Here is a 27,152-nt window from a genome sequence, read left to right on the forward strand (position 1 = left end):
CCGTGATCAGCTTCATGCAAGGGCATAACCCTGGACCAGTCCCTGCACATGCCTGTATGGCATAGACGCATGCTTGGACTCTATCAGAGAGGCCTGACGTGACCCCTGGGAGAGGGCACTGTCCCCTCTGTCCCATCAGCCCCATAACACAGCTGCACTCAACTTCAGTCAAACGACAAGCAGGATAAAAATGAGACTTTTCTCTTTCTTTTTTTTTTTTCCTCTCCTTCCAGTTCCAGAAAGTCTAGGAATGGCCCCAAAGCACTGACACCTTTCTGCGTTTGCAGGGAGCCTGAGAAAGCTGCTCTGAATGGGGAGAGCCACAGTAACAGGCCTTGAGCCCCTGTGTTACCCTTACCATGGCTGGTCAGGGCAAGGGAGAAGGAGGGAAGCATCACATAACTGCTGCCAGCTCTCACCCACTCAGCAGTGCTGCCTGCTTCAGGTTCATGTTATATGCCTTATACCAAAGAATCCCAGACCTACAGAATGGTTGAACTCTCCCTCAGTCCCCATGGCATTGTCCTTCCCTCAAGCATCTCTCTCTGCTATGCCACCCACATGAAGGCTGCCTTATTCCCACATCCCCCAGAAAAAAGCCACCAGCCACAGTGCTGGCGGAAAGGCAGGATAATCAGAAAGGCACCAAGAGTAGCAGAAGCCTGGGCACAGAGAAGGAAAGATTTGGAGGTTTGAAGTGAGCAGGTGTGGGGGTGTGGAGGTTCCCTGAGGGACAGAGGCCACAGCAATGGGGAGCTGGCAACGGGAATCAGTGGGAAGATGCCCACAGCCCTGAGGGAAGCTATGAGGCCCGAGGGAAGGGCACTGGGACCAAAGGAAGGACATGGAGCCTGAGGGAAGCCATGGGGCCTGCGGGAAGGCAATGGAGCTTGCAGGAGGCACATGGAACCTGAGGGAAGGGCACGGAGCCCAAGGGAAGGGCATGGAGCCCGAGGGAAGGGCATGGAACCCAAGGGAAGGGCATGGAGTCTGGGGAGCCATAAGAGAAGGACAGGATGTCTGCATGCCTTGTGTTGGAATGGCGCACACACAGGGACGTAACAGCCACCACAGAACCCCACCTGGTGCCGTGGGTGACCCTGTGTGGAGAGGGTCTGTCCCGCTGAGGCCATCCCTCCTTACCGCATGGCTGGGACCCAGATATGCTGTGCACGCCCCCTCTGCAATGGCAAGGCAGGGGCTGGCAGCTCTGAGCCCAGCTCTGCTGCTGACAGGCATTCCCCTGCCTGCCACCACGGCTTCCACCGCGCAGCGGGCTGGGCCCAGTGGGGACAGAGAGCATCCACGAAGAGAGGGGAAGCTCCAGCCACTGTGGGATGTGGCTGGTGGCACTGAGACAGCAAGGCTGCCAGGGCAGGTCCCAGGGGACAGGGCATGGGGTGTGGGAGAGAGACAGGCAGAGAGCAACACCGGCACCTGAGACAGGCGTGGAGAGACATCTGTCACCTGCTGCTGCTCCTAGGAATAGCAGCAGAGGATGACGGGGATGCGGAGTGTGCTTATTTAATGCCATTTAATTCTCAGTGCTACAGATATTTAAAATAATCACAGTGCCATGGCATCCCTGCGTCCACTCCAGACAGGAAATCTTCAGCAGAGCAAGCTGTGGCCAGGTGTCCTTGATTCTCATCATGGGAGCCGGAGATCAGGTCTGCTGGACTGGGTGAGAGGAGACCAAACACGGGGAATGGGCTTCTGTGCAAGACTGGCACAGAGAGAAGGGGACATGGCATGCAGTGTGCTAGCTGCTATAGTGAAAGGGCCAACGTGTGACGTGCTGAGTCCGTGCAAGGCAGAGTAGGGGAACAAGAAACAGAGTCCTAGCATACCCATGGTGCACCAGCTCCCAGCAGGACATGTGAGACTCACTGACTTCTCATGAGGAACAGTCAGCAGACACTGCACTGACTCCTAGCAGGGCAGGGCTGGAGGGCAATGCACACACTTCCAGAGAGATGCATGGGACCCATCAGCTCCCAGCAGGACATACGTGACATACTGATTCCCAGACAGACAGGGCTAACGTGTGATGCACCAGCTCCCAGCTGATGCCCTGACTGCACCAGGTGTGATGAACTGGCCCCCCCAGCAGGACACTCGTGCTGTACTGGGCGCCAGTGGGGCTGAGCCACAAAATATGCATCAGCTCCCAGTAGGACACAAGGGACAGATTCCCAGCAGGATACACGCAGTGCCAAGACTCTCAGTGGGACACACCTGACACCCTAACTCCCATCAGGACACAGTCAACACAACAACTCCTAGTAGCACAGAGACAGTGTGCAAGGTAGCAGCTACCAGCAGAACACATGCAAAACACACTGAATCCCAGCAAGGCAGAGCCGATGTGTGACACACGGACTCTCACCAGAGTGTGCGTGATGTGCTGGCTCCCATCAGGACACCTGTAATGCACCAACTCCCAGCAGGGCAAGGCCGGCCGGTGATGCACCAGCCTCCAGCAGGACAGCTGTGATGCAGTGGACTCCCAGCAGGACTCTCACAGTGCACCAACTCCCAGTGAGACACACAATGCAATGACTCCTACTGTGGCTGGGTCAGTGTATGAGGCACAGGCTTCTGGCATGATACTGTGTGAGGCATTAGTTCCTAGGATGTGTGTGAGACAGCAGCTCCCAAGTGACACACCAGATCCCAGACAAAAAGGGCCGGTGTGCAACACACAGGCCCCTCCGTGCCCTGCTCCCTGTCCAGAAGAGCGGTGGGTACTGTCCTGGAAGGGGAGGGGTGCAGGGGCAGGCCAGGCTGTGTGGCTGGGGGGACAGGGACACCATAGCAGGGCTCCCAGTGCCACCTAGTGGGGGACAAGGAAGGCTCAGGGGCCACCCATCCCCGAGACCTGGGTGCTGCTGAGCGCAGCAGGCCTTCCCCAGCCACACCAGCCTCTCCCACCACCCTCCCAGACCTGCCTGGCTCCAGCAGCCACCCCAATCCCACATGCTGCCCTGCAGCAGGCCAGCATGTCCTGTCAGTTCTTCTCCCACGCTTGCTCATCCTGGGCCCTGGAGATTGTATAAAGCATCGCCATGGGAGGGACAGAGGAATTTACTCCAGGTGCTGTTTGTTAATCACATCAAGTACAGTCCTGCCGAGTCATTGGGTTTCCATCCTGCATGGGGTGAGCACAGAGAGACTTGGTCATAGATCCATAGCTTCTGCCCATGAGCTGCAGTGTCCAGAAAGCATCAGAGCCACTCTCATAAGAGGATGTTTCATGAAAGCCCCCCAAAAGTATTACATCTTCTGAAGCAAACACTGACGCTCGATGCATTTTTTATCTGCACAGCTACCTGCAAATTATCCTTCATCTGCGCACATTAACTCTGACACACACAGTCATGCATATACAGGAACACATCGCAGACACATCACCCAAAGAAAACACTGGCACAGCAAACAGTTTGTATGATTGCACAAGTTTTATTTTATAGGCTTTCTCCCCCAAAACCAGACCAGAGGTTCTGGGAGATGGAAACAGTGGATGAGGCCATAAAGGTATAGTACAGAGCTGTGTGAAAGTTTACACATGGAGAGGCTAAAAATGTGTATTAAATGCAAATTTAACATGGGGCAAGGGAGGAGGAGTGTATGGTTGGATTTGTAATCCTGGCGTATGTGAATGTGGTGTTTCCTTCCATCACTCCACCCAGCAGGCGACCTTCAATCTCTAAAGCTGTATCCACTCATCTACAGACGTTTAATTGCCTGTCATTTTCTTCCATTCTATCTGCATCCTCAGTCTCTTCTTCCTTCCTCACACGTCCTCATCCTGAAAACAATCCCTAGGATGTTAAAGAGAAAACCATGACACCTTGTGGAACAGATGGAGCATCCTCCAGATAAAGGCACCCTCATGAATACTGGTGTGTCATCCAGCAGGTCTTCCCAGTGTAGTACAGCCCAGACAGTGAAAACAGACCAAGTAAGGCCCTGAAAACTATCAGTTTCCAGTAGAAGACCCAGGATTCACCTACTTGATCAAACACAGCCCCTCTTTGCTCAGAGGATGAGCTACCAGATTTTTGTTGGCCTTAATCATGATTAAGCTGAGTGTCTATCCAGGGAGTTTTTTCAGGGAACTCAAATCCCTGCAAAAATTAAATCAGCTGCAAAGTGCTCTATTATCCTCATCATTCACCCCAAAATCAAGGTAAAGGGTGAGGCTAGAAAATCAGGCCCATCATGCTGATGATCTGAGCTAGGCTGGATCCCAAACACTTCTGCAGTAATACAGGAGATAAGTCTAGAAATGGGGAGAAAGGAAATACATTCAAAAATAGATGGCCACAGAGTTCAAGGCAACAACTGGGAAGGAGCTAACAAAAAGTCCTGTCATTAAGAAGGCTATCAGTACAATCCGAGGGCTGAGGCAAGATAACAGGTTGGGCACATTTCTCCAAACACGAACCCAGTACAAGGCCAAGACACCAGATGAGCAGCTCAGGTGTGTCCAGAAAGGCAAATGAAATCCCCACGGGGTCACACTCTCCCGAGCCCCTGCTCCCTAGGACAGCCCCTTCTCACCTACAGCAAAAACCCTGCAGGATCCCAGTGAAACACCAGCTGGTCTCCAAGCGCTTAAACTGAAGGCTCTCCTCTTCCCATGAACTCACCTCCTCTGCTCTCACACGTCCCAGCTGCCAGTCTACTGCCTATTTTAAAAACAGCAGAATTTGGGATCGGAGTAGTCAAGTGAGTTGTGGTTGTGCAAGAGGCTTCCTCACGACTAGCGTCCTCCAAGAGCTGCCCTCTCCTCCCAGAGCACCATGGTCTGAAAGAAAGGAAAGAGATGGGGGAAAACATCAGTCTCAAAGCTGAACTCTTCCAGCTGCTTAGGACCAGATCATTATTTTAAGAGCACTTACATGAGAGACAGAATAGCTTGGTAACTGCTAAGGAGAGACTTGGCTAGGTCCCCTCCAGGTCACCGAGAACACACAGGGTAGGCAGAAGCAGCTCCAGGCTCTTGGCTCTGTCAAAATTTGGTGGCAAAACTGAAAAATGTGGTAGAAGACATTTTCATTTTGCAAATTTTGCCAACCTGTCAGGACACGCTGGTGGTGATGAGCTGCAGAGAGATTTGGGCAGGCAGTGGGGGGAGTTAGGCTTGGTGCAGGTGGGGATGATCAGTACGTTGTGGGACAGGAAGGAGGAGACTGGGAAAGACATGAACATAGCAGGGCTGTTACTAGGAGAGGGAACAAGACCATAGAAATGTGTGTTTGGGGGTGGGATAGTCAGACCCATCAGATTCTGAACAGCCCAAATGATCACAGCAATCAAGGCCCTGCTGGTACATGGCCTGTCCCCAAGGCAGAGAGAACGATGAGAAATACAACATGAAGCCAGAGTGGCTTTACACTACCTCCAGGCCAGGTAGACCAACTGGCCTTCAGTGCTGCACACTCAGGCAAGCCCTGCTTCCCTCAGCAAAAAGCCCAGAGGGCTGGTTCCACCATGCTTGAATGTGACAGCTGGCATCTGCATAGGAAAGCATCCCTCAGTATGACATGTCATCACCTAAATCCAAAGAAAGGTATTAACATCTGCCATCTGGCTCTAGAGGCTTTAAGCGTCTTGGGGAATAAAACAGGTAGCCCTAACATGATTCGATAAGAGAAGGAGCTTCCCCTCTGCCAGACAGTGGCTGTAGATCCTAGGACTTACATCAAAATAAGTTTTGGGTCTCAAACTAGACCCCTCCATGAAAACCGAGGCCTCCTGTACTTGTCCAAGCAGTCCAGGGCAACGTTCATCAGGGAGGCAAGAGGAATAGCTGGGATGGACAGGAAGGAGGGCTCAAACAAACATCTTGGGAGGGTACCAAGGCATTGCTAAGCTCCCTCTGGGTATGCCTGCAGTGCCCAACATCTTTGCTCCTTGTCTTGCTCCCAGGTCCCAGTCTCTGACTGTCCATCCTCACTGCAGGTACAGTTTTTTTGCACAGGGGCTGTAGTTTGGAGGAGATTAATTCAGCCTCTCCAAGATGACAGATGCTTGGGCTGTCATACCTCTTTGAAATCACAGGTATCTGGGACTGCTGAAACCACAGAAATTACTGCTCGTGTCTCAGAGTCAGTGAGCACTACGAGGGACCCAGAAGAGACCTGGGGCAAAGATTACACAGTGTGGAAGTGGTCATCCCCAAGCACTGTGGACTTAAGCCACTCTTCATCATGTGGCGTGGGAGTCAGGGACTGCTCACAGAACAGACTCCCTTGGTAGTAGATGCTGAATCTCTGTTTCCACCACTGGAGGAATCTCAGGCATCTGTACCTGGTCCACAGGACGAGTTGTATTGGGTCAGAGCAACAGTCTGCCAAAACTAGTGCTCTTTCCTGGCAGTGGCAGGCAACTCGGTAAAGGCTACAAGAAGTGAGGTGAGTATAGAGTGATCCCACCCCTGACAGTGCCTTCCCTGCTGCCTATAAACTGCTCCTTAGCCCACCTAAGCTAGAGAATGCAGTTGCCCTGCAATTATCTAACAGCGCTGCTCAAGAGGTTACAACACATTCTGACTCCTGCCTTTCAACAGGGAGCGAGCAAACCTACATATCTCATCTGTAAAGGCCTCCTTGAAAGCTTTTCAAAGACAAGTTGCATATAAATATCTCCAAGTTTGATGTTACTTTTAACCAGCATGCTGAAACAAGCAGTGCGCCAGGCTGTCCCACCGTTCTCTGTGCGGTACAGGGAACCTGCAGACAAAGAGTAACCACCTCCAGATGGGCAGCAGAGTAGCAAAACCTGAGGCTGATGTCCTCCAAACCAACATGTCGCAAACTCATCACATCTCCAGGGGATCCCAGCAGACAACCCTTAATTTATGTCTTCTACATAGTGACCACCAGCCAAAAAGGAGAAATGCTGGACTTTGCTTCAATACCTCTCTGCTCCACAAATCACCTATGTTGGTCTGTATATCAGCACAAACACACTACCTTAGACAACTTGCAGTTGACAATATTTTACTCTTGCCTGTTGAATACTGAGTACCTGCTACCAAGGTAGGCCCTGGCTCACTACTTTGTATGAAAGCAAAGAAACATGAAGAAAACACCAGCTCAGCTTGAACTGTATTTTTTTCTGAGCATCAGTCACTCCCTATAATTAATTAGATCCCTAAAGTACACAAGAAACTAAGAAAAACAACAGCCATAAGCTAAGATGACTGCGCTCTAGCAAAAAAGCTTTTATCTCTATGCAATGAATAAATAACTCTGACGTAACTACACACAGCAATTTTTCATCAGATGTCTGAGTATCAAAATCCCTTTTCAGACCTACTCTGAAACAGCTTTCAGCAAATGTGCTGATGGAAAACCACTAGCCAGGTTCACAAATGTGTCTAAAATCTAGCACATAAATCCAGGAGCAACTGTTCCAAGGACCTACCACACCACCTCCTCTTTCTATACAAAAGCCACCTTGCAAGACTCAGCATCTCTCTGTGCACTCCATGGATGTTTTAGCCCACAGCCCCACCATGGAAAGCACAAATAGTGCTTTTTCAAGGACAGACAAGAGGTCAGAAGCTGAGTGGTTATTCCCAAAATCCCTCAGACATCTTGAGATTGAAAAAAAAAAAACCCAAAGCCCTCAAATGCAGCTTTTCCAGGTGCATGGCCAACAGACTCAGTCTGTACCCAAACCAGCACCAGCAGCTGATGAATGCTATTCATCTCCAGATTCCTACTCAACTGGAGGCAGAACCCAGTGATTTCGTGTGCTACCAGCCAGCCTCTGACTGCAGGGCAATGCAAACAATTAAACAGGCTATTTCTGCACTAACAATCGGCCCTTTTCGGGAAAGGCTCTTTCATATCGGGCAGCCCATATTGCCACCGCTTAATCAGGCTGAGATTTAAAGAAGCCTGCTGTGAGATGACACAGATTGCTTCCTCCCTCGGGAGCTGGCGAACACCATGGTCAGTGTGTAACTGGCAACCCCTGCAAAAAGAGTCCCCGTTATGCACAACAGCTGAGCCCTCTTCTTTCTCTGATGGCGCTTGGCCTCCGCAGACCTGGACTAGGACCAAGGGGCTCCATGTGCTCAGTCATTCCACATGTTGACCCCTCTCTTTATTCCTCAAAATTCTTCACTGGCCACAGCACAGTGGTGGGAAAGCAGGCAATGACAGAGGGAAGGTGTAGCTGTTCACACGTCTCTTCTGCCTCCTATGTCAACCCTGTAGACACAGCCTTGTCTGGGTGTAGATGAAACCATCTGCTTGGTGTCTGGCAACTCCAGACAGGCAAAGGGCAGGGAAGGCTGTCTCGTCCAGTCACCTGTCACCCCGGCAATTCCTGACTGTGCTGAGCAGCCAGAGCAGGGGAACGATGGCCAAGAGGCACTGACAGCAAGGAGGGGAAAGGAGGATGGAGCCCATTCCCTGGGACAGGTCTGGAACAGGGCACAAGGATCAGACCAAACAGCTGAGACCTTTTGATCCCCCTCCTCCAAGGCCTCTGTGAAAGACTCAGCAGATGCCCTACAAGAGGCAGTGGTGAGGGATTGTGCCTCCGAAGTGTCCAAGTCTGATAGGGCCCTAGATTTACCTCCTTGTCAGGGTGCTGGAGCTAAGCAGTCTGCCTTTTCACATGGACTTCACAGAAGTTCAGCAACCTTATTCCAGCTTGGATGTTAAAGTTGCTGTTGAGATGGAGAAATTAGGCATGCAGGACACTCAGCCACACATATCTCCAAACCCATTTCCATTCTAGCAGATGAGATAGGGTGTCCCGGGCAACAGCCTCATCAGTACCATCACCACCCCACACCTCAAGACTCTTCCAGCCTGCCTGGCAGCTTCTACCTTTGGGTCCCTATACCAAAGCTCAGCTTGTGTCTGGAAGATGCTTCACCTAGATCAGAACCTGATATTACTCCATAACCAAAGTCTCCCCTGATTTAACAGACCAAACCCTCAGGCTGTACAAATGACTTTGCACAAACACTACAACTATGGCTACCAGTGTGAACGTCTTCATCAACCCCTGCCCCAGTCCAGGACCTGCTCCAGATTCTCCTCAGTTACATTTGATGCTGCACCTTGCATCAGGCAACTACGAGTGGGAGGTTGGGCTGGAGCTCTCCAGATCCCCTTCCACACCTATTTTTCAGATTATTTACCCCCCTTAAAATGAGTTTAGGGAGCAGTCTCTCACCTGCTGGGAGATTTTGAATGCCATTGAAAATCTCTCAGCATCTCTCACAGCACTGCTTCCAAGTAGGTATGAAGCAGTCCCTTGTAAGAGGTGCTGTCTTTTCAGGTCCCTCCAGCCCTGCATGTCCCCGTGCCAGGGCACAGCTCATCACTTCTCTCGGTTAGTCATTCTGAATCCTCCATGATCTCTTGTGATTCCCAGCACTGGTGCTCATGTAAGAGGATACAGCTAGCTTTTAGTAGGGTTCCTCATCTTGTATCAGCTTAAAGCATAAGGGGTCTCCATGCACCTGGGTGAATGTGGGGATCAAGAGGGCTACAGAACTGGTCTGCTGTGGCAGAGTCTTTGCAAACCACCAGGCCTGTGTCCAGACCCACTGCTGTTACAATTTATGTGAGCACTGTCTTTTATCGAGCCACTCCTTAGCATCCCTGCATAGGATATCTCTGCAGCCTGGAGATCAAGACAAGCAAAGACCGCTTTGTATTGCAGGTGTGCAAGAAGTCAACTGGAAGTTGCATCAAGCTCTTGACAATGCTGCACAGTGATAGCTGCCTGTCACTGGCTTCCCCACCCCTGGAAAACAATCCCACGGGAAATTCTTTGAAATCACACAAGGAGCAGAAAAGCGTAGTTTTAGAAGGGAAAGTGTCAGCAGTTTTCCCTGGACACATTGCTTATGATTATTAAGATATATATATTTACGGAATCTGCACATGGGTGTCTACACAGGCATAAGCACAAAGAAGACAGCTGTGTGTTTGTCATTTTCTGTGACAAACCGAAAAAAAAAGCACTGGTATATTGGTGTCATCTCTGTCAAAGTAGAGCTGGGCTAAAAGTGATGGAATGGACAGTACTGTGCACAAATACACCACCCAAATTGCAGAAGAGCTGTATTTGTAAAACTTAAACAATCCTTTAATAATCAAAGGAGTTAGGGATGTATATTTTTACCACAACTGAAAAGTATCCTGGTTGTTTCAGCTTGCAGAATAAGAACAGGACATGTAGAAAGCCCCAGACTTGTTCCCAGGCTGCTCCTGTACCCCAGACTGGTTTCCTAGATGCAACCAGGGCCTCAGGAGATCCCACACTGGCACGCCTGGCCAGGCTCTGCAGGAGTGAGACAGCTCTGACAGGGAGAGCTGGCTACACTGCAACCAGCAGCCAGCAGGAATCTAATAGCACAGCACCAAAACTGACAGCTTCTTTCACCTCCTCCGAACTGGGGAGATGAGGGAGTACCACAGGGTGGAAGAAAAACAAGGACAAGTGCACTTGATTTCTAAATGTCCCCTGGCTTCACTTCATCAGCTGTGCTATTAGAAACAAATGCAAGGGAACGCGTTATTATTTCCAGGTACGATTTTAATCTGAGAGTCCCTTTCAACACAAAGTGATACTTGTGTTACAGCTGAATATCTCATCTCAGACAGATTTCTCCACAACACTGTGGCAAGATCAAGCTTCACCCTAAGCAAGTTAGAGTTGATATGGACCATTTCAGACAACCATCATGGCCTGCCATTAGTAACAGGTGCTGCCTATTAACCTTAATTAAGACAAAGGTGATACTAATTGCTTAATCAGTCCTTAATTAGGATCTGAAAAATATTTAGGCATAGAAAAAAAAGCCATTCAGGCCAGCTTGAGATACCAGCCTTTACCCTCTCTACCTTGGTTTCCCCTCCCTGTTTTTTCAAGCCCATGGGGAAAAACTACATCAGGCTCAGACCAGCAACTGTAGAGGAGCTGACAGACCTCGTCATTTCCTCCCCAGCCGAGCTGGCACCACGTCAGAGCTGGCACCAGGTCTCTCCTGTCCTACTTTCCCGCAACTGGATGTCACTACATGGGAGCAAGGGCCTTGGAGACTCTGGGACTAACACGCACAGTTTTCTAGGACAGCATGTTCTAGTTGTGAGCTCCAAAGAGCATGCTGAATGCAATGGAGAGCCAGCTCCTGATCGGGGGCAGTTCGTAGCACTGCCAGAGTCAGCTTTAGGCCCCTGGTCTGTCCAGCACCCAGTGGGACAGGAGAGCCAAGTTTTCCTACCGTCCTGCAGTACTGCAAACCACATGTGCTACAAACACACAAGAGAGCTAGCATGTAAGAGAAACAAGAACTGCCTGTTTGAGCAGCCCAACTCCTGCCTCAGTTTGTTTTATCTCCAGCAAATAAAGCATTAAAAAATCAAGTAGATCCAATAAAATGCAGGTCAGTCCATCCCTCACCCTATCCTCCAACAGCAGGAAAACAACAGCCGGCTAGAGCTGGCAGTTAAATGGGTATCTGAATGCATGTCTCAGCCTAAAAACCTTACTCAGTGGAATGATGCCTCAGTATCTGACAAGGCCACTGTCAAATTGTTCTGTCACCTTGGAGCTTTGTCAGAGGCTCTCTGTGCTGGACACTAGTCTTTGGTGTAGCCTGCGTGAGGAAACAAAGGCCTCTTGGCACTGGGCTCAGCCAAAGATGCCCAGAAGCACATTAGGACTGCACTGGCTTCATCCTTCCCTCCAAGGGAGCCTTTGCTTCATGACCTTGAGGTGAGCCACTCAGACTCAGACTGCCTGCCTGACCCTTCTGTGGAATCAGGTGAAATCATTATCATAAATTAAATAATCAGAGGATTTGCATGTCTTTTCCCCACCACACCTCCACCATCTCTCCTACACCCCTCTCTCCTGCTTCCTCACACATGCTGCCCCTGTCCTCTTCCCCTCTGTCTTGTGATCTCCTCCCAAAGACACTGCCTGAAAAGCAGCAGGAAGCAGAGCAGAGACATTTCCAATTCTAAGAGCAGAGCACAGAACCACCTCTAGGCAGAGCTCTGGCAAGCACCTCGCTTGTGCTTTCACTGCAGAGCATCCTGGAGACAGCAGCAATGAGAGGTTTTTCCACCTGATGGCAGGTTTCTAGCCTTCCCCACTCTATCCTTATTGTGCATGAGGGAAACTATGCCAGTGCACCAGTGCTCAACATCTGGGACATGGGACAGCCACCCCATGACTTCTGCCTCTACATTACACAACTGGGTGCAAGCCCCAGGTACATCCCAGCTACATCCCAAACTCTTGCCTGCCAAGACCAACAAGCCCTGTAATTTCTGAGTGGGCAGGTCCTGCCAGACACCAGAGGGAGCTCTGAAACACCTCACTGACAGGCTGGGAGTTCGTTACCCTGGAAGGTGAAAGTGGTCCCTGCAGCAGGCTGAGGGCAGCTGGAGAAGCTGTCAGCCTCCCATCCACCCGCCAGGTCCTTGGCTCCTTCAGAAAAGCCTGCCCGTGTTTTGCCAGACACTGCCATGTCCTGGCATCCTCAGAGCTGTGAAGCAAAACTGCTCCAACAATTCACCCCAGCTGCTGGTGCAGAGACACAGCTGGCAATGACAGCCAAGGACCTGCTCAGGCCAGCAGGATGTTCTCCGTACCCATTAGCAACCAGAGCAGTCAGGATCAGCACCATCTCTGCCCATCAACCTTGGCCTCCTGTCCAGGCAAGTCAAGAGGAACAGATGATGTCTGTGAGACCACAGAGATTCCTAGCATGGTGGGTTACAGCCTGTTCATCTTGCATTGCTGCCTCATCACACTCAGCCAGCACTGAGGAGCCAGCTGGCCAGCAATGATGCTGCACAACAAAGCCTTGGGACAACAGACTGAGCTACTGATGGCGGATGCTGGTGCCCAAAGCAACCATATCATGGTTTAACAACTGGAAGCAAGCTTTAAGTGGAAGAAACCTTGGGTGAGACATGCAAACAGGGAAAAATTGGGGGTTTTCCTTTTTGCTAACCCAAAATAGTGCAGAACTGAGAGCTAGACACTCTCAAGCTGGGGGGGGGGTGGGGTGGGGTGTTGGATTTCAAGCACACAGAAAAGATACTAAATAAATGCCGGGACATTTTCACTCATCTCCTAATGGGATGAGCTTTGCTCATTCATATTCTTGGGCTTGTCTCAGTCACTATAAAGCTTCTACAAGGAAACCAAGATTCACGTGCAGTCCCACAACACTGGGAACTCGAGCTTTAAGAGAAACCCTTGTGAGCGGCCCCATCACCATCACATCAACTCCCCAGGTGCCTGCCCAGGCAGCAAGCCCCTCTGTACAGCCTAGCGTCCCTGACCCGGACCAGGCCAGACATGTTTACTGTGATTTCCTCCACCATCATAAATCCTTTCCAATTCTCTCTCAACCATTCGTTGCCTCCATCAAAGTGCAAGTCCAGTCCACTGCTTTGCCCAGTGGGGATTAGCACAGCCCACTGCAGCAAGGACCGCAGGCAGAGTGAAGGCAGAGCAGGACTGGCCCTGCCTGTGGACAGGCCTCTACCTGCATCCCTGCGCCCCTGCCCTGATTTCATGGCTAATCCAAACCTGTCACAAGCTGGGAGTGAGGCCACTACAGCAGCTGCCATGACATCAGCCTCCTCTGCTCTCTCACAACCATATCAGTTCTTTTCCCGTCCCCTTGCTCCTCTCCCACCCCATCCCAGCCACCACGCTCCCCTGCTTTGGGAGCCAAAATTACTTCCCTTGACATCTTCCAGACCCACACGGCAGCACCCACTTGCTCCCATTCCCCCACTGCATCTTGTCCAGGAGGCTGAAAGCAACCCAACAATCTCGGGGATTTCACACACTGGCTCCAGCCTGCAATGCAGCAGCTGCACACAGGTCTGGTGGGTCATCCCTTCCACCAGGGAAAGGAGCAAGCAGAAGGAGAGGCTGCTCCACCAAGAAGGCCCGATATTGTTTATACAGGAGGTGATGGGCAATGGCTCCAGCTCCCTGTGCTCCAACCATTCAAAGTAACCTTTTCCTTACAAAGTAAACCACAAACCCTTCATCTATCTCCAAATCACTGCCTCCTCCAGACTGCGGCTGTAGCCTCCTCCTTCACTATCTCTGGCAGCACCATGGGAGCACACATTCTCCAATGAGAAGGGGAACAGCACCAAAGAACAGCCTTAAATGCACAGTGGTACTTGCAGTCACCCATTGCAGTCCTATGACTCCAGGAGTTGGAGTTTCACAGACACAGCCCAGGTTTTGGCGACAGCACAATCAGTTTGATGAGAACAGATAAGATGCCAGGCTAGCTCCCTTTCTCACTTGCTAGTGCAGGGAGGTTTGGCACCTCAGGCTGGAACCTGGATGGCTGAGGCCAGGATAAGCCTGAGCTATGTGGAAAGCCTCAGGTTCTGTGATGGGCAAGCAGAGCATCACACTGGGCTGGAGCCTGGAACGCCCAACTGCACCAGCGAGGTCACCAGGGATATTTGGAGGAAGGCATATCAGGAGTGCTTCAGCATCAGGAGTGTATTAGTCCTGACGAGGAGACTGCTGTGCATCGGGGAGTTAGCGATGCATCTACAACCTGACTACACCCGTGCCTGTGCTAGGCTGGGCTGTGCTGGACGTACTCTTCAGGCTGGGCTGTGGAGCACAAATCCCGTGGCCACAGGACAAACACAGCCAGCTCATTGCAACAGAGGAGCCAGGGGGAAGCTCCCACTCGGTCCCAGCGATCACGCCACCCGCGCGGCCTTGCCTTTATCCAGCAGTGCAGCAAGGAGTTCTCGTGAGAGCAGCCTTTACGAATAGAGTTGTTTTCTTGCAAGGAAATTATATAATGGCTCGAGTGACCAAAACTGAGAGCTTCTCCCCAGTGACGGGTTCTCCTCTGAGCCGTGGGAGAAATCTATCCAGGGTCTGTCTGATGATGCACAAGGATCTGAAGCGACGTAAGATTTACTCACTCTGTATACTCCTTAGTCTGTTCTATTAAAACTATTTTATTGAGACAGTTGTTGGGATTTTCCTGTTGAGAACTGACTCGCTCTCACCTCACTCCCGCATGGTGCAGAACAGAGGCAGAGGAGCCACAGCTTCCCCAGCGAGCACAGGCACCGTGCGAAATAAGGGCTCAGAGTACACGGGGCAACTGGACAGAGGCACCTGAAGTACAAAGGGGCAGGGAGGTGAGTGGCTGAGAGAACAAAAAACGAAGGGAGGAAGTCCCTGGTGGGGCTGAGCCAAATCTATGCAGCTCTGCCTTTGGCAGCCGGGACTCAGCACTGCATGCAAAATGCTCATTCCTGTGTATTGCTCTCCCTTGGCATGGTTTGTCCACTTCAGACACAGGCACAAACCCGACTGCAAGTCCCAGCCAAGATGTCCTGGCCCATGCCTGGACCACTCTTTACTCATTGGCCAGCCCCTGTGCTTAGCAACGACCAATCCCAAGCAGCTATTGGGTAGGAAGATGCTGGGATTTCTTTCCTCTCCGCCCCCAGCCTCCAGCACGGATCATTTCTGTCTCCAAAGGAAGCCTCTGGCACAAACACACAAACATCCACACACTTCCCCAGGGTCCCTGCCCCAAGAAACAGGCATCCCAGAGCCAACCCCACACCATCTGATGCTGCAGCTTCCACTGCAGCGTGATGTGTTCACAAGGCAGGTCCCAGATGAGAACACAGATGTGGAGGATCAGGGAGGAGAGGAACAGCTACATCCACCTACAGCTCTGCAACAAAGCCTCAAGGTTGTTACATCTTGCCCACAGGCTGCAGCTGGGACTTTACCACCCTGTGTTGTGAATCAGGGATACCCACTGGTAACACTATCCAGGGCTTTCCCTACTGCAACAAATACAGCCCCAGTGAGCTCTAGAATGAGCCCCCACTCCCCTGCACCAAGAACATGTGAAAATGTGAAAACAAAGTGACTGCAAACCATTGTCCACAAAAAACAAAAACAAAACAAAACAACAACAAACAAACAAACAAACAAACAAAAAACAACAAACAAACAAAAAAACCAACACCAATTGAGCCTTTCTTTGTCACTTTCGGATGGAAACTGCAGAGGAAAGAAGCAGGATCCGGTGGAAATCCATAGCAAGGAACCTGGGGAAAGAAATTACCTCAGACTTTCCCCAGTTCATGAGGCCAGTGCTGTACCATGAGTCCTGACTGTAACTAGGACACCTGAACCTCCCCAGAAAGATCCACCTGAGGCCTAAATGACTTTAAAATTCTGATTGCTGCCTGACAGGGGTTAATATGTTGAATGTGCAGGAGCTGACCTTGTGTACAAGGTTAGGCAAGCCAGCAGGAGAGACAGGGATGAACTGCTGTTCTTCTAAACCTTGGTCAACATCCCATCTCTTTTCAACTCTTGAAAGAGTTGAAATTAGTGGAAACCTAGTAAGGACCCTGCCAGGAGGTGGGAAGCAGGGCCTGAGCCATGGGATTTGTAGCCCGGTCACCAGGACACCTTCCTTCCCTTTCCAGTGGCATGCACCCTGTGACCCCAGCTCCAAGGGAAGGGACAGGGCAGGAGTGGGACATGCTGGCAGACTGCCAGTGGCTTTGATTCCCAGCACAGCACCACCCTGGAAAGGTCCCTCGAAAGCTGCTTCTTCACAAGTACAGAGCATCTCTCAACAAGCATCCAATGTATTTCAGATTTCATCTCACAGAAGACAGTTAATATGGAGAGGAGCTCAGAAAGCAGCTGGACACAGGAGCGAGTACATCCCTCTTGGCCTGCCAGTCTGGCATACAGGCACAAAATGGCTCCAGCACGGTCATGCAAAGGACAAGAGCTGGGGTTTGTCCCACTGCTGGGCTCCAGAGCCAGACCCCTGTGTATGCATGGTAGCCATCACTGCAAAGCACTAGCATGAGGAAACCACCAGGTAACAGTGCTGCTGCTGAGCAGCTTGCCTGGTGGGGCATGGGAATAAGTCAGCTCTAGCCTCAACCCTCAAAGCCATCCTACGCATGGTGAATTCAGGCTTGGGGACCTTCCATCCTGTTACACTCACAGAGCCCCACAGCATCGCACTGGGTGGGAAGCATGCTGCCACAAAACCCTATGACAGGATACTGGGATCTGCCGTCCCAGCCAGACCCTCCTTTGGGTGACAGCACCAACCCATGGAGCAAAGCCTAAGGTCAGAGCTCAAAGATCTCACACTCTCCCTGGCTTGGACACCACAGCCAGGTTTCCCCTGCCAGCTCTCACAGGCTCATACACTACTGGAAGGACATGGCCACTCAGATACAGCCCTCAACACACCTCAAATCTGGGGTGAGGGTTCCCTGGGGCGAACCAGAGTGTGGGGAAACATCTTGGGGTGACTGGCAGTGGGCCAGCAAGAAAGAGATAGAACAGAGGACCTCAGACCAGCCTTGCCTTTCAGCAGACTGTCAAAGAGGAGGGTGTTTTGCAGTGGTCAGACCTAAATTGATGCTTTGATTGCCTTTTCTCACCATGCCAGCATGGAACTGGGGATCTCACTGGGGCATCTGCTGTAATGAGTTCAGTTCTGGCAGTTAAAGTTAGAGCTCACCTCAGCCATCTGTTCAATGCTTCTTTAATTTAGTCAGACAACTCATGGTAACTTTTAAGGACCTTGTGCCTGCGCACGTTGCTACTCTCAGATCTTAGCAGCCACGACCGCTCCACTGACAGGCGTCCCAGGCTCCCCAAAGCGTCTGTCGTCTTATTAGCAGAGCCTCCACTTGGGATTTATTTTCCATCCAGAATTTAAGCTGAATTTATGTATTAACTAAAGACTATTAGTGCCAAAAATAAGTGGAATGCCACTTGCTCAGCAACACAGGCCTTACGAGAGACCACGTGGCACAGCCAACCCACCCAATCGCAACCCCAGAGAGGCTTTTTATAGACACCCACGTCTGATGGAGTGCAAGTGATGCTTGGCTTGCTGCAAGCTTTGCTCTGCAAGCATCTGATTGCAGGGGGAGGGGAGGGAAATATCCCTGCATCCACAGGCAGGAGGCACAGTTCCCTCCTCTCTGCTGACTGGGTAAGCAGCTAGGTGGAACTAGAAATAGTTTAGGAACAGGTAGTGGCAGAGCTGCCTCATTTCCCTGCCATAAACACCCGCGCATGCAGCATGCAGCTTCTGACACACAGCATGCATGCTGCTGAGTGTCTCAGTGCAGTATCTCAACATCAAGGGTCCTCCACTTCCCTCTCAGCAAGACTACTCTAGGGAGAAAAAAGGTCACCCAACAGCTCTAGCAGATAGCGGTTTCTCTGTTTCCCAGGTTGTCTCCAGGGTATTTTTCCTTTGAGTACATCCCCCCACCCCAGCATCGAGCTAGCTCATCTACTGGGAAAGTTCTGAAGGCTTCTCCAAGGATCCTGACTAATCTCCACTGGGGTGAGAAGCCACAGCAGCTGCCACAGCGCTGCTGCTACCAGCAGCCCCAGGAAGATCACACTGCACAACCCAAGACACAGAAGGGCCAGTGGGAGGCAGAGGGCAGCCCTCATACCAAGACAACCACAGGTGCCTGCTCGGCACGGCCTCTTCCCTTCCACTGCTCCCTGTCCTACCTCCCTCTGAACCAACCATCTTGCACCCTTTGCCAAGCCAGACTCAGCTGCTGAGCGCGAGACTGGCGAGGGCCAGCACAGGTTTGCTGGGCTGGTAGCTCTTTGCAGCACACCCGGTATGCTGGGCTGGAAAGGGACTGCTTTGGCCATAATGCAGCGTGGGGCAGTGCACAGACAACTCACGACTTGGGCCAAAGGAGCACCTGGGAAAACAGATCACAGGCTTGCAGCAGAGGTCAGCAGGGCTGGGGCAGGCACGCCTTGTCTGCACAAGCCTCTTTGGTCCAGCAGCTGCTTGCAGAGCTCCAAACAGCAGCCCTAGGCCATCAGCTGGACCAGGAGCCCCAGGCAGGCTGCTGGATATCACCCTCCTGCTTTCCCCAGGACATGGTGCTCTGGCGGAAGCATCACTGTGCTCACAGTCCCACCACAAGTAGGATGCTTGCTCCCCAAGCCGCAAGGCAGAAAGGCAGAAAGTCTACCCAGAAGCCTTTCCAACAGCTGTTCTCTGATGCCTCGGTCCTGTCATTTCTGGGTCACTGATCTTTGTGGGAAGATAGAGCAGGGAGAGCGGGTGATGGCATCTGAGAAGCAGGGAATGGGCAGGTCTGCAAACAACAAGCCCAGCACCGGGCCTCACTTTGCAAAGAGTTTGTGAGATACGATCCAGTCTGGCAAAGATGGCAAAGAGCGGCTCTTCATGCTATCCCAGTCCCAGCTCCCTCTTTGCCCAAGAGAGAACTTGGACAGAGCCGATCCCACTGCTGCTGCAGTCCCAGCTTCCCCAGGTATGGCGCCCAGCTGGTCCTGACCTCCAGCCCTGCTCTCCGCAGCCTGGCCCCTCTGCTGCATGTTCACCTGAGAAAGACTTACAACAAAAGCATAGTTCATCCTAGGAGCATGTGAGGTGGGCTACAAATAGCCACTCTGAGAAGCAAGCCAAGACCACTCAGGCCATGTGAAAGAGATTGCTGCAGGCAGAGGGGGCTGGGCAGGAAGAATGGGTCTTGGGGTAGAGCAGTGTCCCCCTGGGACATGTGCTGTCAGATTTCAGATAAAGCCCAGGGATTTTGGTTCTCATCCCTCCCAGGACAGTGGTGAGCTTAGGCTGCCCTGGGAGGGTGTTGGGCATGGCAGGAGGACAGTCTTCAAGGGCGTGCACAGGGCTTTTAGACTCCTACCTGCCCTAAGTGCCTTTGGGCAAGGACAGGCAGGGCCTTACAGAGCACTGGATGAGACCTACAGGGAGAGAGAGAAGAGAGAGCAAGCTGTAAGCATATTCTGGACCTGATCCAGAACATCCTGGGTGATGGAAGCCCCGAGGAATCAGTGGCATGGCTGCACAAGAGCTCTTGCATGTGCCCTTGTGCATCATTTTGACAACAGTGGAGAGACCTCTGTCCCGTGAAGCTGAACAGGGGAGATGCTACTCCTCCACAGCCCTCACTCTGAGAAGGATGGGGAACGTGGACAGCGTCCAAGCCCAGAAGAGCATGGTGTGTGGGCCTCAGCTGCCTCTTTAGCCAAGGGTCTGTGGCACAGTGTTACACAGACACTAATTCATAGCCCAACACCACCTGGACAAACCTGGGGGTATCCACATATCCACCAAGTCTCCAGCTGACTGCAGGTCTTGGTTACAGTCAAGTGAGAACCACACAGGCAAGATGTCCTGGGGAGCATTCCACACAGTCACAGAGAGGGTGAGGTTGGAGGGACATCCAGAGGTCATCTTGTCCAACACCCCTGCTCACTCAGGGCCACCCAAAGTGGCTGACAGAGACCATGTCACCAGCTCTTGAATGGAGATTCCACAAACTCCCTGGGCAATCTGTGCCAGCACTCAGTCACCCTCACAGTGAAAAGTGTTTCCTGATGTTCAGAGAGAACCTTCTGTGTTCCCGTTTGTGAACATGGCCTCCTGTCCCGTCACTGGGCACCACTGAAAAGAGATGGGCTGCATTTCCTTGTACCCTCCCTTCAGGTATTTATATACAATGCTAAGGTCTCCCTGAGCCTTCTTTCCTCCTGGCTGAACAGTCCCAGCTCTCTCAGCCCTTCCTCATGAGAGATGCTCCAGTCCCTTCATCATCCTGGTGGTCCTTTGTTGGACTCTCTCCAGTATGTCCATGTCTCTCTTGTACTGGGAAGTTCAGCACTGGACACAGTACTCTGGAGTGGCCTCACCAGTGCTGAGCAGAGGGGAAGGATCACATCCCTTGACCTGCCAGCCGGGTCCGTTACCTAAAGGAGACCAGGATACCACTGGCCTTCTCTGCCGCAGGGGCACAGTGCTGGCTCATGGTGAATTTGGTGTCCGTGAGGACCACCTAGGGCTTTTTCTGCCAAGCTGCTCTCCCTCTGGGTGGTCCCAGCATGTACTGGTGCCTGGGGTTGCTCCTCCCCAAGTGCAGGACTTTGCTCTTTTCCTTGCTGAACTTCAGGAGGTTCCTGTTAGCCCATTTCTCCACCCTGACAAGGTCCCTCTGGATGGCAGCATGACCCTCTGGCATATCAACCACTCCTCCCAGTTTGCTGCCAGCTGCAAACGCTGAGGGTACACTCTGCCCCATCCTCCAGATCATTAATGAAGTTGTTAAACAGGACTGACTCCTGCAATACACCGCTAGTCGCTGCCCTCCAACTAGACTGTGTGCCACTGATCTCCCCCCTCTGGACCCAGCCATCCATCCATCACACTGTCTGCTCATCCCCCCCATACATCAACAGCTTGTCTATGAGGATCTTATGGGAGACAGTGTCAAAGGCCTTACTGAAGCCCGGGTAGACAATATCCACTGCTCTCCCCTTGTCTCCCAATCACTGAAGGTGATCGATCAGGTTGGACACAATGGTCTTCCTCTAGGCAATCACAGACTTTTGTGACTTTTCACCTCAAAAATCACACAACTTCCAACAAAAATGCCTGTGTCTCACAAGCAAACTCCTACAAGAGGAAGACCTAGAAGAGATGCTGAGAGTCTTTCCCAGCAGACAGGTCCAACCTGCATGTCCTGCATATTTAGGGGCACCAGACTACTTCATATTCCCACTTCTCATCCAAATACTGAATTTCCAGGAAATTTCCTCCAAAAATAGGTCTAAATGGGAAAAAAGGTCATTGAAACACCTTCAAGATTTCTAACAGGGTGCAGCCTCAGAGAACACTGCAGAAAAAGGAACCAAAGCCATCACTAAAAACATGTTAGCGTTTTCTTAGCTCAACTGCAATTACCACTGAAAGCTGAAGATGTACGATAGAGAAGAGTGTGTGTGGGAGGGAGGAGAGGAGAAGGGGGAAAAGAGAAAGACAACAGCAGCATGGAAGGAAATTCAACACTGCCAAGTGAAAGCCACTGTGACAGGCAGAATTTATTTCCTTGCAGAAGGGTTTCCCATGTCATCCGTTACACAGAGAAGAAGAAAAAAACATTATTTGGAAGAACATTGCCCATGAAAGTAAGACTTCAAGCAGGGGGGGTTTTCCTCAGATGCTGCAGCCAGCAGATTACCCCATGTATGCCATTCCCCCACGCTCCAACAGAAAATGAGTTTAGCCCAGCAGAAAGCCACTCCGCATAAAATCCTGTTATTAGCCTTGCTTGCTGGAAAGTGTGTGTCTGTTACAGCAAACATCTCCAAATCTCCAAGCTCCACTGCTGGGCAGGTTTCTGCTCCAGGGACATGTTTTTGTTTCCCACAGACTCCACGCTCACCCCCTTCCCTCCAATCTGATAACTGTCCTGGGAACGTCAATTGCCTGGCAGGTCGCTGACCCTAGTTTTTTAATAGGAAGAGCCCAGTGCATGGTCCTCCCACCCAGGCACTCCCCATCACCATGACTACTCTTCCCTCTTCAAATCTGGCTGCCGGTGTGCAGTGTCTGGGAACCTGTGCTTGTGGCACCAGGTTTCACCTCTGGCAACAGCAGGCAGCAGAGCTGGCAGGAGTCATCACCGACCCCACTCCTCACACCCTCACCCCAAAGGAGACGGCGACAGCGGTTCCGCTACCGGCTTTGACTGCACTGCTGGGATCTCTGGAAAGGCCCCTGGACCAGCCCATTTAATAAATACTTGAGTGAGACAACTTGGACTCTGCAGCCTCTTTGGGCCAGAATCAGAGGCTTGGCAGAGCTCATCTGTGCTGTGCTTCAGGTCAGATTTAATCTGGCACCCCATGGGCCCAGGAAGAGAAGCACCATGAATTTTATTGCCTACTCAGAGGAGAAAAGGGCTAGTGCTGCTCTGCTGGCTCTGGGACACAGCCTTACCACTGGGCAAGTGTGAGGGGTAGGAAATTCCCTGAGTGATGGGGAAGGACACTGAATTACAAAAAACATGCTGGGAAAGGAAAGTCTGCAACATATCCCCTCCCAGAAGGTTCACACGATGCTTTTAGTAAATCTTGTGCAACATAAAGAAACATCCCAGATAGAGATTAGCCCTATCCACAAAGCCTCAGCATCCCTCATCCCAGACACAAGCCCTGTGGGGACCTCTGCAGGGGCAGGGACTGTGACCTCTCTCAGACCCCAACCTACACCAGAGTACACATAGCCACATGTCTCCCCATGCATCAAGAGCAAAGGACGGAACAAGACCTCTTTGTCTAGCTGCAGAGCTGCCCAGCACTGTGATTTGAGGTGCCACCTCCAGCCCCAGGAGCTCCTGCATGGCAAAGGAGCCCCAGAGCTCAGCACCAGCATGTTCCCAGCCCGCGCAGCCAGCCAGCACCTGCCATGGGCAACAGGCATCTGCGGTCCTGCAGACACCCAGGGCTGCCTTGGCACCAGCCACTGCAGGAAAATCATAGCCACTCTCCCAGCAGGAAGGTTTCAAAAGGCCACAGTTTCCTAATGGCACCTGCCAATGTGCCTAAATGCCCTTCTGAAGCCAGAACCCTCTTCATGTATTTGTGATTTGGGAGTTATCAGCTCCTCTGCTGAATGCTTTAGCATCTAAATATGAGGTTTGCTGGTCTCACCAGCCATCAGACAATTTCAAAGTTCACCACGGGAAGGTATTTCCTCTCCTTGCTCAAAGAACCATCCGGAACCTCCTTCCTGCAATGGCCATAGTTTTATTCACGGTTACCAGTCTGATTACAGTGACAGCATGTGCTTTCTTGGCAAATTCAGCTGGTTTTTCCACAGGTGTATCAACGCCATGGGCAGGATATCCTCCACTTCCTTGCACCTGTGCTCTCCTGGTGTGACAGCTCTGGTCTCTGTGCTTTTGCTTTGATGAGATGGAGCATAAGGTGATTCAGCCCACAGTGCTTGGGAAGGCAGGAGTGGCCTGAAACTGTCTGCAACCTGAGGAAGGAGGGCTCCCGGATTAGCTGTCTCAGCACTGGCAGAGTGCAGTTGTCTTTCCTCTCACCAGGAAGACTCTGCAGAAGTAAACACGCACACAAAACCCTGCGCGTCTGTGTTTGGATCTCCTCCCAGTCACATTTACTGACACGTAGCAACCCAGAGGGCTGAGGAATGGGCTCTGATGGCAACTCTCAAGGTCATTTCAAGCCACAAAACACAACTCTAATCTCTTGGCTCCCTGCAGCAGCTACAGATTTGCAGAAGTTTGCAAGCATCAGCAGACCAGCCACTCAGCCTGCCTCATCTGAGCATCATTCCATCACAACGTGCACCACAAAGCTGCTCATCCCTCTAACAGCTTGGGGAATCCTCTCTCCATGCCATCATGCAGCATCAAGTGCCCTCGGGGATCCGTACTCACTGCCAGCATTCCCAGCTAGTTCTGAGCACCAGAAAAACAGCCTGGATGCCAGAAGCCTGCATGTCACCATGCAATGGACTGACAGAAATAATCTCTTCACAGATCACAGCTCCCCCACACAGACAGAGCACGCCGCTGCAGGTCAGAGGCAGGTTTGGGGACCGCAAGTTTATGTCTTTGTGGATCTAACACCTTTGCTGTGAGCTGATTGCGGCTGGGAAATGTTCGGAGCTAGATGGCCACCCAAGGAGAGTCAACACGCTGCTGGCTGGTACCAGGCAGGTCCCTTGCAGACCCATTCCAGGAACAAGCTAGGGCTCCTTCACCCCCAAACACTCACTCAGATCATCCCAGCTGCATGGAGTACCACTGCAGAGTTTGCCTCCTTTTTAGCAGGGTCTGCTACCTCCAGGGAGGACCAATTAACATCAGAGACAGCCCTGCATCCAGGGGGATGGACTGCTCTGAGGTCCATCAGTGAAAGGCACTGGAGGGAGGGCAGGGCTTCATTACTATTTCTGCTGATTATCAGCACTGACACACTGATATGAACCCAGCACACTGACATTTTTTGCCTGCTCCCTAGCAGAGCGTGCAAAGCAGCATCCTTCCTGCTTGCCAGGCAGGGAATCACGGTGTGGGGATTCTAAGCAGCTTTCCTATGATCAGTGGCACAGATGGGAAATGAACCAAATCTCCAAGCACAACCCCACTGCCGGCATCGGTTCCCTCCAGAGTGTGAAGACACAAAAACACACCTCTCTGCAGTGCACACACCGAGCACAACTGCACAGACACGGGGCTGAGGCGAACCCGTACAGTTGGCTTTCTGCGCTGCACTCCTCACACACAATGTCCGTGCTCTAGAAAAGGGTTAGATACTCCACAAAGCTCCTTCTCTGGAGCATGGTCCAGATCGGGCTTCATGGGGGAATTACTGATCAATAAATGGAGAAACATGTCTCTGCCTCCCTGCAGAGCACACCCCTCCTGGGGCTAAAACCACAGCACTGCTTCAGCCCCATACTCTGCCTCTCCACCCTGTAGCCCACCCCTTCTGGCAACAAGGCATTTGGGGAAATGCAGAATCAACAGCTGCACCCCAACCATGCTGTACACACAGGCGTGGCTTCTGGGACCCTGTGTGATCCTTCTCTCCTGTGGCCCCAGCAGCACCCTGAAGCGAGGCACTGCGTGAAAAAGGACCTTCTTTGGGTGCCCCCCATGCCTCCTGCTTCCCATCACCCTAGTTCTTGTAGGTATAGAAGAATTCCTAATTTCCATCCAAACCATTCTACATCTACCACTATGTCCTACCCAGTGCCCCAAAGCCCCAGGGCTTTTCCCAGCATCTCACCTCCCAAATGCACCAGAACACTTTGCCCCCTCTAGGTTTTCCCCTCCTTGCCCACATTAGGGCTCTAGGACATCATCAAGTATGGGGCTCCTACAGCATTTGTCGTGGCCTGCAGTTCCTGTTGTGCCTGAATGTCCAAGAAACAAGAACAGTCATCCTACAGATACAGCCTCTTGTGTCCCCCATGCCAGGAAGACCAGATTAAATCACCAACCTAAGAAGAAAGTTTGCAGAGAAGAGCAATCCCTCTGTACCACAGACCTCCACCACAGCTGCATCCTCATTTCCTGACATCACGGCATCTTTCTGGGAGTGTTCAAGATCAGGGCAGCATTGGGTTGGTGGGACACTCATTTGATGTCTGCACCATCTGCTTGGTGCCCAGCAGCACTACCGGAGGCCGGAGGATGCTGGAATGGGCACTACCTCCTCCTGCCACGTATCCAGAGCGTGCTGAGCCAACCCAGGAGCCACGGGTAAGACTTGGCAGTGAAACTCCTCCAGTTCCTTCTTGCTGCCTCAGCTCTGTAGATTGGGGACGTGTCTGTGGGACTCAGGTTCTCTGGTGCTATAAGACAGGGTCTCCAGGTCTCCTCAAAGCCGGCAGGTAGCACCCTGCCATGTCAGGTCCCCCCAGGAACAAGAATTTCTACTTCATTCCAGCATGGGACATAAATGTGCAGCTGCCCAGGGAGGGAGGAAGCATTTCATAGCCCCATGAGAAGAGGCCCTGATGTTCCCTAGGCCGCTCCAAACAGAGCTCAGGCACAGCAGCACAAGAGACAACCTGGCAGCCAGGATGGGAAGACAGCTCCTTCTCCCAGTAGGGATACAAGGAGAAGGCCGCTGAGATCCCACATGGAAGAGGATCGTTCCAGAGATGCTGATGACATCAGCTGGACTCCCGGCAGCAATTGCCAGCCTGTCTCAAGGCTGAAAGCAGCCTAGAGGAGACTTGGCTTCTCAAGTCCCAACTCTTCCTCTCCTCTGCACCAAGCCACATGGAAGGGCAGCTGAGGAAGGCCAGAGGGGTGGAGGTGGGAAGGAGGGAACACCCAGAACAGCAGGTCCAGACAAGGGCCAGAAGCACCCACTCCCATCATTGATGTTTCTACCATCTCACGGACCCACGGGGAAGACCCAACCCCCAAGCAAGGCATCCTGACAGCCCACTCATACTCCCTGTCATACTCACAGGGCTAATGAATGTGTTGCTAATTGTCCTCCATACACCCACACACCTCTGCGTGCCGGGAAGGGCCACATTACATTGTTAGAGGCTGACAGTAGAGGCTCTGCCTGATCCTGACCTCACCTTGGCTTGACCCAAGTGCAGCCCACCCCAAAGAGCTAAAGCAAACAGTGCAGCAGCAGGGAGCCAGGGTCTGGTGGGGACAGGCTCAGGTGAGTGCAGCAGCCAGGGCTGGTGCATTGCTGCCAACTTTGAGACAGCC

General features: G+C 51.9%; 1 protein-coding gene and 1 long non-coding RNA gene across 4 annotated transcripts in view; both read right to left on the reverse strand.

Annotated features, from left to right (window-relative positions):
- NRG2 (neuregulin 2) overlaps positions 1 to 27,152 on the reverse strand; it is a 212,876-nt gene that overhangs the window by 133,250 nt on the left and 52,474 nt on the right. The gene's annotated exons all lie outside the window — the stretch shown is intronic.
- LOC122153217 lies at positions 3,443 to 4,984 on the reverse strand. The gene is made up of 3 exons (XR_006165082.1): positions 4,908 to 4,984; positions 4,656 to 4,813; positions 3,443 to 3,824 (listed from the first exon to the last, which is right to left on the reverse strand). It is a non-coding gene; the product is annotated as an uncharacterized LOC122153217 (long non-coding RNA).

Source organism: Tyto alba, unplaced genomic scaffold (assembly GCF_018691265.1).
Source record: "Tyto alba isolate M040663 unplaced genomic scaffold, T.alba_DEE_v4.0 Super-Scaffold_17, whole genome shotgun sequence".
NCBI lineage: Eukaryota > Metazoa > Chordata > Aves > Strigiformes > Tytonidae > Tyto > Tyto alba.